General features: G+C 31.1%; 1 long non-coding RNA gene across 1 annotated transcript; it reads left to right on the forward strand.

Annotated features, from left to right (window-relative positions):
- The first annotated feature begins 11,948 nt into the window (after window positions 1–11,948).
- On the forward strand, window positions 11,949–13,524 carry LOC111366076. The gene is made up of 2 exons (XR_002697567.1): window positions 11,949–12,198; window positions 13,211–13,524. It is a non-coding gene; the product is annotated as an uncharacterized LOC111366076 (long non-coding RNA).
- Window positions 13,525–14,162: the final 638 nt, after the last annotated feature.

Genomic DNA, 14,162 nt, shown 5'->3' on the forward strand with positions numbered 1-14,162 from the left:
CTTGTGTTGTTTATATTATAAATATATATTTTTTTTCAATTTGAAATTCTTTTCTTTTCAATTTTTTACTTACAAGTAACTTCTTATATTTTATAGAAATATTTTCTGCCTTATTATTAGTACTTTTATTTTTTAATAATTCCAAATGATATTTAATTTTATAGTAATCTTTTTATTAATATTTAATCTAAAAAATTAAATATATCTAAATATTATTTTAAATTTTAAGACAACTTGGTAGGAGGTATGACAATTGCGTATTGCAGTAAATTTAGACACTTTAATAAACTATTCATTTTCATAAGCTTATAAGTTTCTTACAGCCTTTGATTCTATTATGCGAGAGAGCAAATTATTTGATGATTGAAATGAAGTAATATCAATTTGTGAAAATAATTTAAACAGTTGAGAGATTAATTCATTTACATATAACACTCGTGAGAACAATCAAATACATTCATGAACATGAAATTTAATTAATTAGAATCAATGAATATATACATGATCTTGAAAAAAGAATTTAGACAAAATGGTGTGTACATGAACCTAGAGAATAAATTAATATCATAGATTAAATGAATAATCTTGAAAATAAATGAGTGTACATGAACTTGAATAATTTGTTCACTCCCAGATTAATTGAATAGCACCCGAAACGTATAAATTATAATTAATTTGCACCCTTTTAATTTAAATACGAGAGAAATGCAAGCCCTAAAAATAAATGTTAATTATTATACATACACATAAATAGTGAAGTACATAATTGAATGTTAAATATACATTGAAAAACGAAAAGTAAAGTATTATTGAAATAATTGAATTTTAGTAGGAATAGAATCGTCTAAAAAAGGATTCTTACTTGATGTGACATAAATAGTGAAATAATAGTGAAATACGTAATCGAATGTTAAATACATATTGAAAAACGAAAGGCAAAATACTATTGAAATAATTAAATTGTAGTAGCGATAGAGTCATCAAAAAAATTATTCTCATTTGATATGGTATTTAATATGTGTAATTATATTATTATCACAAAATTTAATTATTACATCACATTCTAATCACACTACAATTAAAATATATTTTCAATATACACCACAATAAATTTATATTTGTACTCTTAATACAAAAACAATTAAAAATAAAATGTAATATTGTGTTGCACTCATCCTCCCAATATATTTCATATATTTTATTTTTTCTTAGAATATGTTTTTCTCTTTCAACTTTTCATCTCCATCCGTGTTTACACATTGCAAGTTTTTCATTATTCATCACCAATAATTTAACTACAACATATATGGTTCAGGTATATTGCCCATTTACCCCCAATAATTAGTTTTCATAATTTTTTTTCCAAGACTTCTCTAAATCATTGACTTCAAATGTAGCAGGTGTAAGTATTATACTCTAGGTCCAATCAACCTTGGACATAAATACTTTTGATATATAATTAGTGCAATTTAATGGCAGATCTATTATTTAATTAATAGCTAATTAAATAAATAATAGAGTCCGTAGATTCAAATTTTCGTAATTTGTTAATCACAAGGAGATGTGATTGTGAGATATAAATTACATATGATTGAATCTTAAATCATCTATGGTCGTAAGTAATAACAACATACGGATATTGTTATTATGAATAGATCATCACGTGTGACATTTCTTACTTGTGAAGTAAGTAGCTGATCTCACAAGCTAAAGTGTGGTGACACTTAAAGGAACACGTCGATGTTTTGTTATAGAACAAAACATTGGAGACCCACCGAGAGATTTCACATGGATAATTATCTGAGTGTCAGTGGTTAATCTCTAATATTCGGTAGTGGGATTGGTCATTTGACTTGAGGTCGTCATAGTATCTTATATGAGGACAGTCATGCTTTGACGGTGTTGGATGTTACTCTACCAAGGACCGCTAATACAGCATTGTTGGGGTGTGTTAAGAATCGTATGAAGGTTGTGAATGACCAATAGAGGATTCGTCACTATTAGATTGTATGAGATTATGATCTGCGTTTCATTCAATTAAGTCCATAACGAAATCCTTGACCAACGTGTACTCATAAGTCTAAAAAGAAGTGTTTGACTTATATTGACTCAATTGTGGAATGAAAGATATGATCGATATTTGAGATTGACACACTTCCACATCTTGTAATTGATCGGATCATATTGATGAATGGATTATAATTTCACGGTAAACGAACAAGTTTGATTTTGTCATACTACATGACGTTCCCCGTCACATGTATTGCCCTGACATATTGCTAGATGTCAATCTGGGATGGCGAGTGTGAATTGGTGATAAATTAAAATGGTGTTTTAATTTATCAATGTTGATTAGATCAAAATAATATTTCACGTCGTTAGACATCGTAATTGGGAACTTAATGGGTCGCACACAAAAGAGAGTTAGAAGATTGTAATTTGTTAATTAATTAATTTAACAACATTGGATAAATTAATTAATTGAGTTGGTTATTTATAGGCCCGAATTAATTAATTAGATTAATTAATTCACGGACCGAATTTAATTAAATGAATTAATTAAATATTGGACCGGACCGGGCCAAGTCCGTTTGGGCTTATATAAATACATGACTAGAGTTTTCAATCCATATGATTTTCTCATAATTTCTTGCTAGCACAAGAGGAGAAAACTCTGGTAACTGCAATTTGTTCTTTGTGTGGATCACTATTGGAGGCTGGATAATTGGACAGCTGTGGGTGGTGAATCAAGATTGCTGAAATGAAAAAAATAGTAAAGAAGTTTGCAGATCTGGAAAAGGACAATCTTTTCACAATTTCTATCTAAACACAAAGAGATTCCTGGTGGGAATCGAAATCTGTTTTAATTTTTCACTATACATGTTAAGTAGATTCCTAATAGTGGTATCAGAGCATCCTTTACGTTTGTTAGAAATTGATTTGTGTGATTGAACAGTCAAATGTTGATTGTTATTATTATTTTTGTTCCTAGCAATTATGTGGAAAGTTAATTTTATATTTTTGAATTTTGATTCGAAAAAAAAGGAAGGTGGCATTGGACGGCGGTGCGCCGCTGGTGCCCGCTTGCAGCAGCAAGCACCTGCGTGCGCGGCAGCAGCGGCATGTCGTTGCTGAAGCAGCGCGAAAACACTGCTGGGCGGCTGGCAAGAGCCCGCCATCTTTAAGCGGCGGGTCTTGCCAGGTTATTGGGGGCCCGTCGAAGAAGTAAAGAAAAAAAATTATTAATTAGGGCTCAGGGGTTTCTGCTAAGTCGGGTAAGGGGATTTGGATGTGGGGGCTCTTGTACAATTTATGAAATTGCGTGCCCCTACTTGCAATTAATGACGTAGGGTCAAGTTGCAATTTTTAATAAGGGGACCCGATCTGCAATTGATGTAACATAAAGGGGTCAATTTTGCAATTTTAAATAAAGGGGCTTCTGTGCAATTTCAATATTTCGGAGGCCCTGCCATTAATTTCAAACTTGGGTCAAACTGTAATTTTCAAAAAGGTTTTGAATTTGAATTTTAAAATGGTTTTAAAATTGTATTTTAAATGGGTTTGACCTATAATTTTAATTTTGACCCAAATTAAAAGTTTTATTTAATATTGACGACTTTTATTGTTTTCATTAAAATATGATTTTAACTTAAATATTAAATTTGATCCCAAATTGAATTTTATTTTATTTAGGAATACTGTCATAGATTAAAATATTAATTTAATTTAAATTAGAGTTTGGCTCTAATTTAATACTTAATTAAAATTTGATTTTAATTAATTATTCACCCGAATATATTCTAGAAATTAGAATTCGATTCTAATTTGACATTTAATTAAAATTTTATTTTAGTTAAATTGTCTTGCTCTAAATTTTTCTTTAAAATTAGAGTTGGACTCTAATTTTGTTATTTAATTAAAAATTGATTTTAATTAAATTCAACTGCCTTAAGTTATGAAATTAGAGTTGGATTTTAATTTGATATTTAATTGAAATGAGACTTTAATTAAATAGTCCCACCCTACAATTATGGAATTAGGGTTTGACTCTAATTTAGTATTTAATTAAAACTGAATTTTAATTAAATATGGTTGCTAATTAAATAATTGATTAATATGATTAATTAATTATTTAATTGTTCCGATCCATTTGTCTAAAAGAGTTTAGACGATTTTAGTTGCTAGAAACTTAAAACGTGTTTGCATATAATAGTAGATATTATATTAGCTTACATTTATGTGATGAATATATTATTAGTGGACAATTATGGATTCGACCGTATGGATATGTTGAATGGTTAATTTTTATTCTTGTCGTTTTGTGAGCCTGCGAGCTCTTAATTGTTTTGGGCCTACGAGCCCGTTATTATTATTGTTATTATGGTCCTGCGAGCTCTTAATCATTTTGGACCTGCAAGTCCTTTATTGTTATTGTTACTATGGACCTACGAGTCCAATTTCATTTAGGCTTGCGTGCCAACTAATATATGATACATGTTGCAGCTGGACTAATTGAAGAAACAAGAAGAGGAGGAGACCATGGAGATGGTGCATTGATACAGTTCAATGCTATACCCCGTAGAAATTGACCAACTAGTCTTCTTTATGGCTCGAGAAGACTAGATAGTAAAAGTTCATAATCGTCCACACTATTATTATTATATTATATATATATATAAGCTTATTTGTATGGTAGATGTGTAATAAAATATATATGATTGTATCGTTGTTGATGAAGCCTTTGAATGCAAAAACCCCTCAATAAAATATTAAGTCATATTTTACTTTCGCCTTTCATCATTATAGTGAAAAATCAGAGTCTCAAATCGTCTCAACTTGTTGAGTACACTTAAGGCTAGTCTATTAGAGATATGTTTGACGCTATGAAATATTGGATATTTTTGAATGATGGGTTCAACATAACTAAAGTTTATTTCTTGTTGAGTACACTGAAGGAGATAAATTTTAGAGGCATGTTAAACTAACACATTAGATGTGTAATGACAAAGAGTTGTCAGCTTAACAATTTTGGAGTTGTATGTAAATGTAATTGATAATAGTATCTACCCAAATGTTTTATTAAGATTTGTTGAGTACACTCAAGGTCTTGATATAACAGATGGGATTAAAGCCCACCAGGAGTCAAGTATGGACTCCATAAATTTATGTGAAAGGTTTATACATTTTAGTTAAACAGTTGGAGCGTAATTAATTTAATAAAAGACCATGTTAAATTAATTGATGCATTTTATATATTATTCATTTTCTTTTCGTCATTTACATTGAATCTTAAATAACCATATGTTTTGAATGGCATACTAGATGCCAACAACCAAACCAGATTTTTTTAATTGACACCACAATTTGAGAATTGTTCCCATGCATGAGAAAATTGGTCACATCCTTGAGTAGTCCTTTTCAAAGACACCTGCTGATAACTCGATTAAAGAAGGAGGTGGCTGTTATAATGAATGCAGTGATGACAATAGTACTGCAACGTATGTGATGCCTGCAACTATGTCACCTGAGTTACAAAAGCGACTTGAGGGTATGAATGTTAACGAATGATTTTTCATTTCAAAGAGTTGTGTGATAATAATCATGTGTGGAAGGATATGAGACTTCCAAACAACTATACCGATGCAAAGTGATAGAAGAATCTTCAGTCAATACTCATGTACTGAAGATGATTGACATGAGAAGTGTCTTAATTAAGTTCAATCATGAATTATGAACTAAGTATTGACTTAGCTCTGCAATCTCTGTCATAGAGTTATTCATATTAATTATGAATTGTGATATAAATAAGCTCGAATGTATACTCATTAAGTTGCTTAACATGTTTAGGATTGTTAAGCCTAATATCAAAGTTAGTGGTGGGTAAGCCATTGATTCCTCTAAGAGTATTAAGAGAAAGTCTAAAGGGGTTTTGGGAAAACGTCAAATATGGCTAGAACAATCTAAGCAAAGGACAATACCAAGTCTAATAACCCTTGTCTTTATTATAGAGTGAAAGGTCATTGGAAAAAATATTGCTAGGCTTATATCTATTTCATGAGTTTCTTAGGTATTCAATACCAGATATGGATCTTATATTTATACAAATATAGAGAAATTAAATAGAAGTAGACCACTATGAAAGGGAGAAGTTGACCTACACGTTGAAGATGAGCAAAGATTGCTGTATTGCCTGCAGGAGTATACTTCTTGCCGTTGCCTTTTGACTTAGTAATGGAATTAGAAAAATGTTGCTTTGTACCCACCATAGCTAGAATATTAAAATGAATTTCATGTTCAGACATGAATCATTTTAATGTTAAGGACAATTGTTGCTCCTGCATATCTTGATTAAGATTTTAATAGTTATGGTAAGTTACAAAATAACATTTATATTCTAAATACTATGGATTATATAATGAGTATAGAAATTATAAGGAATAAATGCGATAATCTAATTTTTACCTAAATCTGGCATGGCAGACTTTGTCATGTAGATGAAATGCAATTTCAAAGTTATATAGAGATGTATACTTGAGATTAATTGATTTTGATAAGTACGAATTATGCATGTCTGGCACAATGATCAAATTTTCTTTTACTTGAAAAGAAGAGAGGTCTGCATAATTACTGGTTTAATGCATACTGATGCATATGGACTTATGTCAATTGATGTTACGTAATGTTTCTCTTATTTCATCAATTATCATGTATACTTGATGAAATTTAAGCATGAAGTTCTTGAAAGGTTCAAAGGATTCAAGCTAGAAGTAGAGAAACAAAAAGGTAAAGATATCCTCACATCAAGATACGATCGAGATGAAACTATCTTAAAGATTAAATTCTGGATTATTTAAGAGAGAATGAGATTCTCTTGCAGTGGGCTCCTCCATATACATTGCAATATAGTGGTGTATCTGAAAAGATGAATTGTTAACTATTAGATATAATGCGATTAATAACAAGCCACGCAAATCTCCCAAAATTGTTTTGGGGTCATTCATTGATTGCAGTGTGCAACACACTAAATCATGTCCCATCAAAATTGGTTAACAGAACTCCATACAAGTTATGGAAATGCAATAGTCCCAATTTATCTTATATGAAAGCTTGAGGCCATGACGCTTATTTGAAGCGCCTTGAATCGGATAAATTTGACACTAAATCTGATAAATACGTATTTGTGGGGATATTTAAAGCAAACATTTGAATATAAATTCTATTATCATGAAAAAAGTCTTCGTCTCACGACATATCGTTTTCTTAGAGAAAAAGTTTACTATAGGAGAGGACAGTGAGAGCAAAATAGAATTTGAAAGAGTTCAAGAGTCCACAGACATAGTTAACCAAGTAGATAAATCCTAGTTTGATCCCATATCTGATATGGGGCATACTCTTGATTAGGAAGTAAAGACTCATGAGGACATGTCAACTCTATGTGAATCTAGTAGGATCATTCGACCTTCAAGAAGGTGAGAATCCATGATTACTAATCAGGTATTACTGATCCAGGATAACAACCTGCTAGTTGCACCAAAATAAAGTCTAGTATTGACTTAAAAGAGACAGCAAGAGGTCATGAAACTTGAGATGAACTCGACGTATGTGAACAAGGTTTGGACCTTGGTCAAGCCTCTTGATGGAATAAAACCCATAAGTTTTTGTAAATAGTTTATAAGGAAAAGGTCGATATGGATGAGAGTATCCATATATACAAAGCAAGGCTAGAAGCAAATGTTAAGTGTTAACCTTGGTGAAACCTTTCTCGTGTAGCCCTACTTAAGTCCATTCAGGTTTTGCTTGCAACAGTTGCATACCGTGACTATAGGTTAAGAGAAGTCTCTTGGAGCTAAAATCTTCAATTTGATGAAAAAGTCAAAGTGTTTGATTTTATCAAATTTGAATACGAATTGTGTGTTTACAAGAAGATAGTGGGACCATTGTCGTATTCCTAATATTATAGAAAATGACATCCCTATTTTTAATTGTTGAAATAATGGTTGTTAAAGGATTTATTCATGAACGATATGGGAGAAACAACTTGATCTATAGAGATAGATCTAAAAAATTGCCTAACTTATCCCAATTTACATAGATGATATTTTGAGAAGATTTCATATGGAGAAACTAATTTACTCTTAAGCGGAATGTTGGAAAGGTTCCAAACGTAAAGCAACCGTTGATTTAATAGTAGAAAACTAATATATGATTATTTCAAAAGTAGCAAAGAGTTGCAATGTAGATCGTGATGTTCATAAATTAACTTGGAGTAGTTTCTGATATTGTTGATCACATGCCATTGTATCGTGATAACAATAGACCCATCGCGAAAGCATAGGAGCTAAGTTCTCATCAATGATCCAAACATGTATTAAGGCGGTATAATCTCATTAGAGAGATAATACATAAAAATAACGTAAAGAGAGGAACAAATTCCCACATTTAACAATATTGTAGATCCACTGACAAAGAGTTGTCGTAATATAAATATGATCGTCATGTAGACTCTTATGATATTGGATATATAAGTGATTGGATCTAGTGCAAGTGGGAGTTTGTAAATATTATACTCTAGGTCCAATCAACTTTGGACATAAGTACTTTTGATATATAATTAATGTAATTTAATGACATATCTATTATTTAATTAATAGACAATTAAATAAATAATAGAGTCTGTAGATTCAAATCTTCGTAATTTGTTAATCACAAGGAGTTGTGATTATGAGATACAAATTACATATGATTGAATCTTAAATCGTCTGTGGTCGTAAGTAATAACAAGATGCGGATATCGTTATTATGGATAGACCATCACCTGTGGCATTTCTTACTTGTGAAGTAAGTAGCTGATCTCACAAGCTAAAGTGTGGTAACATTTAAATGAACACGTGAATGTTTTGTTATAGAACAAAACATTGGAGACCCAACGAAAGATTCCACATGGATAATTATTTGAGTGTCAGTGATTAATCTCTAATGTTCGGTAGTGTGATTGGTCATTTGACTTGAGGTCGTCATAGTATCTTATATGAGGACAGTCATGCTTTAACGGTGTTGGATGTTGCTCTGCCAAGGGCCGCTAATACGGCATCATTCGGATATGTCATGAATCATATGAAGGTTGTGAATGATGAATAGATGATTCGTCACTCTTAAATAGTAGGAGATTATGATCTGCATTTTATTCAATTAAGTCGATAACGAAGTCCTTGGCCAAGGTGTACTCATAAGTCAAAAAATGATTTTTCGACTTATATTGACTTAATTGTGGAATGAAAGATATGATCGATATTCGAGATTGACACACTTTCATATCTTGTAATTGATCGGATCATATTGACGAAGGGGTTATAATTTCACGGTAAACAAACGAGTTTGGTTTTGTCATACCACATGACATTCCCCGTCACATGTATTGCCTTGACACATTGCTAGATGTCAATCTAGGACGACGAGTGTGAATTGGTGATAAATTAAAATGGTGTTTTAATTTATCAATTTTGATTAGATCAAAATAATATTTTACGTTGTTAGGCATCGTGATCGGAAACCTGATGGGTCGCACACAAAAGAAAATTAGAAGATTGCAATTTGTCAATTAATTAATTTAACAATGGTTGGAGAAATTAATTAATTGGGTTGGTTATTTATAGGCTCGAATTAATTAATTTGATTAATTAATTCACAGACCAAATTTAATTAAATGTATTAATTAAATATTAGATCGAACCGAGTCAAGCCCGTTTGGGCTTATACAAATACATGGCCAGAGTTTTCAATCCATATAGTTTTCTCATAATTTATTGCTAGCACAAAAGGAGAAAATCCTGGTAACTACAATCTGTTCTCTGTGTGGATCACCATTTGAGGCTGGACAATTGGACAGCTATGGATGGCGAATCAAGATTGCTGGAACGAAAATTTGCAGACCTAGAAAAGGTACAAATTTTTCACTATTTCTTTCTAAACATAAAAAGATTTCTGGTGGGAATCGAAATCTGTTTTAATTTTTCGCTGTGCATGTTAAGTAGATTCCCAACAGTAGGAATGAAATGGAGTGGAGTAAATATTATCAACACCTACAGAAATCCCAACTTTCTCTCCAATTTTCTCTGAATAAGTGTAAGCAAACCCAAGAATTCGTCTTTCCTAATTTTAATAACATGTTGCGATGTTGGTGTTTTTCAACTGCTTTAATTATTATTATTATTATTATTATTGTTATTATTATTTTCTTGTGGATAAATCTTTAATAATTTACTTCCAGCAAATACATTATGAGGTAGTGGTGCCTCTACGTCGAAAGCATAAGCGGCATAAAAAAGAGGGGATTCTTAATTTATCCTAATTAATTCTCAACTCATGAAACTACCAGACTAAGAAACAAATAATAATAATAATAATAATAATAATAATAATAATAATGGAATAACACCATCTAGTATAAATACATTTACTGTGGGGACAAGAAAATTATCTTTGTCACCGTGGAAGAAAGTAAGAGTCACCATCAATGGAAAAGCTATGGTCAATTGGATGTTGAAAAATAAAAGGAGGAAAAAAATTAAGATTTTTATTTGTAGTGGAACAATAATTTATTTTTGGCTAATTATGTATTAAACTCTAATTATGTAATTTTACATAAGGCTATTTAAGTAAATAAGAAAAATACTAAAAAATTGTAGTGATAATATAATTACCCATATAATATAATATATTATTATTATTATTATTATTATTATTATTATTATTATTATTATTATTATTATTATTATAACAAGTGAAAACACCGAATTTCTTCCTACATAAGAGGGTATTATTAATATTACCTTTGAGGAGGATGAACCTAATCATTTCGAAATAAACAATATATTCATAATATTATCCAATCTGTTACCTGTCCCGTTTACTTTTTTCTTCTAACCCTAAAATAACGGGGTGGGACACCAATTCTTGTTTAATTTCTACTTAATTTTAAAAGGCTTTGGAATCTCCATAAAATGATGTCTGGTCTCTTTGTTTTCAAATTTGGAATATATTTCAATGGTCTGATCATAGACTTAACCATTTATTAATCTGTTATGCTGCGTATAATTAAAATATGCCAATTATTTTTTTATTTTTTTTATTTTGTGACATATTTTAGCAATAATATACATGCTGTTTCTGCTATGGTATATGGTCAATGTTGAGCAAAACTTTCGGCTTAACCAGCTGGCATCCCTTAAACTAAGGGGCTCAATCGAAAATATTGATGCAAACTCTCTTATTACTACATTTAATGGCGTTCGATGGAGCCACAAGTTTTATCATCTCTTCCTTTTGAGTTGCTTTCTTTTTTTCCCATTCTGTCTCAGTAATTTAATGAACCATCTTAATATAATTGAATAGGCATATGAAGTTGGATAAGGAAATATGTGATCTTAGACCGATATACCATACCTATTCATCTAAGATTGTGGGGAATATGTGGAGGAAGCTTTTGAATACTTTCATGGAGACTGTAAGAAGATATGAACTTTCCAAATGACAAATTTACACAATCTTATTTAAGTATCAACTACATGAGCGACCATGAGTTGAGAAAATATTATACCATGTAAAATGATGGGATTTGACTGGTTTTGAACTATAGTCACATTGTATTTCATGTTAATACAACACTGGATAATTTTAAGATGATGAAAAGATAAATTATCATTTAATCTTATGTAATACAATGTACCAAACGTATCATAAAAATGATGTTCTTATATGTGCAAGTCATGGTTTCATTCAGTCTTGCTAACAAGCATGATTTGATTAAGTCAACCGTCTTTTTCTTCAAAAACACAATTTACCTTTAAGTTAAACCCTTGATTTAAGTAAATTAGCAAACCATGATCTCTTATCGAAATTATTAATAACTTGTTTGGTTAAGGTAGACTCTGAACCGAAAAACCGAAACCAGGTCTGGTCCGAGTCAAGCAGTTTTAAAGGTGGACAAACTACCCGTTGGAAACCCAGCGAACCGACGGGTTTGTAGCCCAACCGTCGACCCGTTTGCAATTGAACCAACCGGGTTATTTCTTTTACTTTAAAACCCTGTTTTCCAAATCCCCAATTCACGTTAACCAGGAAAGTTGTATTCTTCATTCCAAAATCCGACTGCTTCGCTACCGTCTGCAGCTTAAGTCTTAAGAGATGGAAGAAAAAGAGGTTAGTATGAAGCCAGTGAAAATAGATTTTGATTGATTAGTTGAAAATATGCACGTGGTGAATTTCAAAATTTTTAGAACAATATATAGTTGTTTTGTGCAATTTAATATTCTTACAAAGCATAATTGCATAAAAATAATCCTGTGGTGAATCTTGTTTTTAGAACAAGATAATATAGTTGGTTTTCAGAATTGCAGTGGACTGCTTCGGATTCTATGCTTTTAGGATTTGGAATTAAATTTACATAATAATTTGCTATTCTTTATATTCCCTTGAGTTGGTGTTTACAAGAATTGGACAGATTTTTATCTTCCTATTAATGTACATTCATTGTCCATTCCATGTATTTCTTGAATCACGAAACCTGTTGAAGACAAATTCAAGGTTAGTCTTTCAGTTTATATCAATTTTGATTGGTGAAAGGTTTAAAATCTATTCAGTTTGAGGTGCTAATTATTTGATTGGTGATTTTGTAGAACCATTTTTTGCTTTGCTGTGGATTTTGCTAAAATATTGGTAGCCTCAAGAGTACCTGTTAGAAACGAAAACACTTATTACCAGCACTTGTTAGAGACTAAAATATTGCTGATGTTTGTTGTCAAGATGCTTAGAGCTGGTTCCCTGTTAGAGATATTGACACATAATTTGAGATGCAATGGATGGTCTAACTTACTCAATGCCTTAACTCCCTTAAAAAGAATAACGAAATCATTTCCTATATAAATAAGTCACTGGTCAAGTCACATGTGTCTCTGATATTAATTTGCAGACACTCTAAGATAATTATTTGCAAATGTAAGCTTTGTTATAACAAGCAGGTAGTTAGTGTCATGGAAGGTAAAGTTAATATTTATACCAAATGCATGTAAGATTGTTCTGCATGATTCCATCAATGATCATTATCACTCTAAAAAAATGATAAAAATGATGGTAATTGTTTCACTGACGTTATTGTTTCTTCTTTTTATTAAAGTATATATGATGTAACGTTGAAATTTAAAACTATTTTCAGATGAATTACATTTTGATGATCTTGATTGTGATGGAAATGATACAAACGATGGAAATGAGGATTTTAGTATGACCGAGACTCCGTCATTGGTACAAGGCGAAGGAATTGAAGAATTTATGTCCGAAACTCCAGCATGGATACGCTCTAACTCTTCTTAATTGAGAAAATTTTAACTTACTTCAAATAATTTACTTTGTTATCATGTTCTTTAGCCACGTTTAACTTTTAGTTCATGGTTTTATTTTTGCAAAAGTACTCTTAAAGTATATGAAGCTACCTTGTTGAACCTTGCATATGAAGTAGTTTTTTTTTTAGTCTTTTTTAATTATTGATTATTGTTTTTATTGTTTCAAGTCCATATTTGATTATGTATGATTCAGAATTTGTGAACTTGGGATACAAATTGATATTTAGTTAACAAAATAATATGAGGTTAATTTAGTTATTCGTCGAAAATGGAAAAAAAAATATTCAATGAAAATAGATAATAATATTTTTTATCGGAATTGACCCGCCGGTTGAACCACCGAGTCACCGGTTGAACCACTGATCCGTTGACCCATTGCATTGTCCGAGTCTACATCCGGGTCGAGTCTGACAACTATGAGTAGGAAGTTCCACTATCAAATCCTCGTCATGTTACCCAGTATAATTAGTTATGTTAATTTATAATTCTTTAATGAGACTTCAACAATTACTCAAATGACCAAATTAGACCCAAGACTACTATATATATCTCCGTTGTCACTCTCTATTCCTCACAAGCACGTTAAATCTCACAACATACACATATATAGTATCAAATGGCAAAATCCTAACTTTCCCAAGTCATTTTCTCTGCCCTTCTCATCTGCTTCCTCCTTATAGCATCCAACGGTAAGAAGTCTTTAGTTCTTTTTTTTTTTTTTTTCAAAATAAATGTCTTTTCCAACTTTCGGTCGAGACTGCTTCT

The sequence above is a fragment of the Olea europaea genome, chromosome 17 (genome assembly GCF_002742605.1).
Source record: "Olea europaea var. sylvestris chromosome 17, O_europaea_v1, whole genome shotgun sequence".
Lineage (NCBI taxonomy): Eukaryota > Viridiplantae > Streptophyta > Magnoliopsida > Lamiales > Oleaceae > Olea > Olea europaea.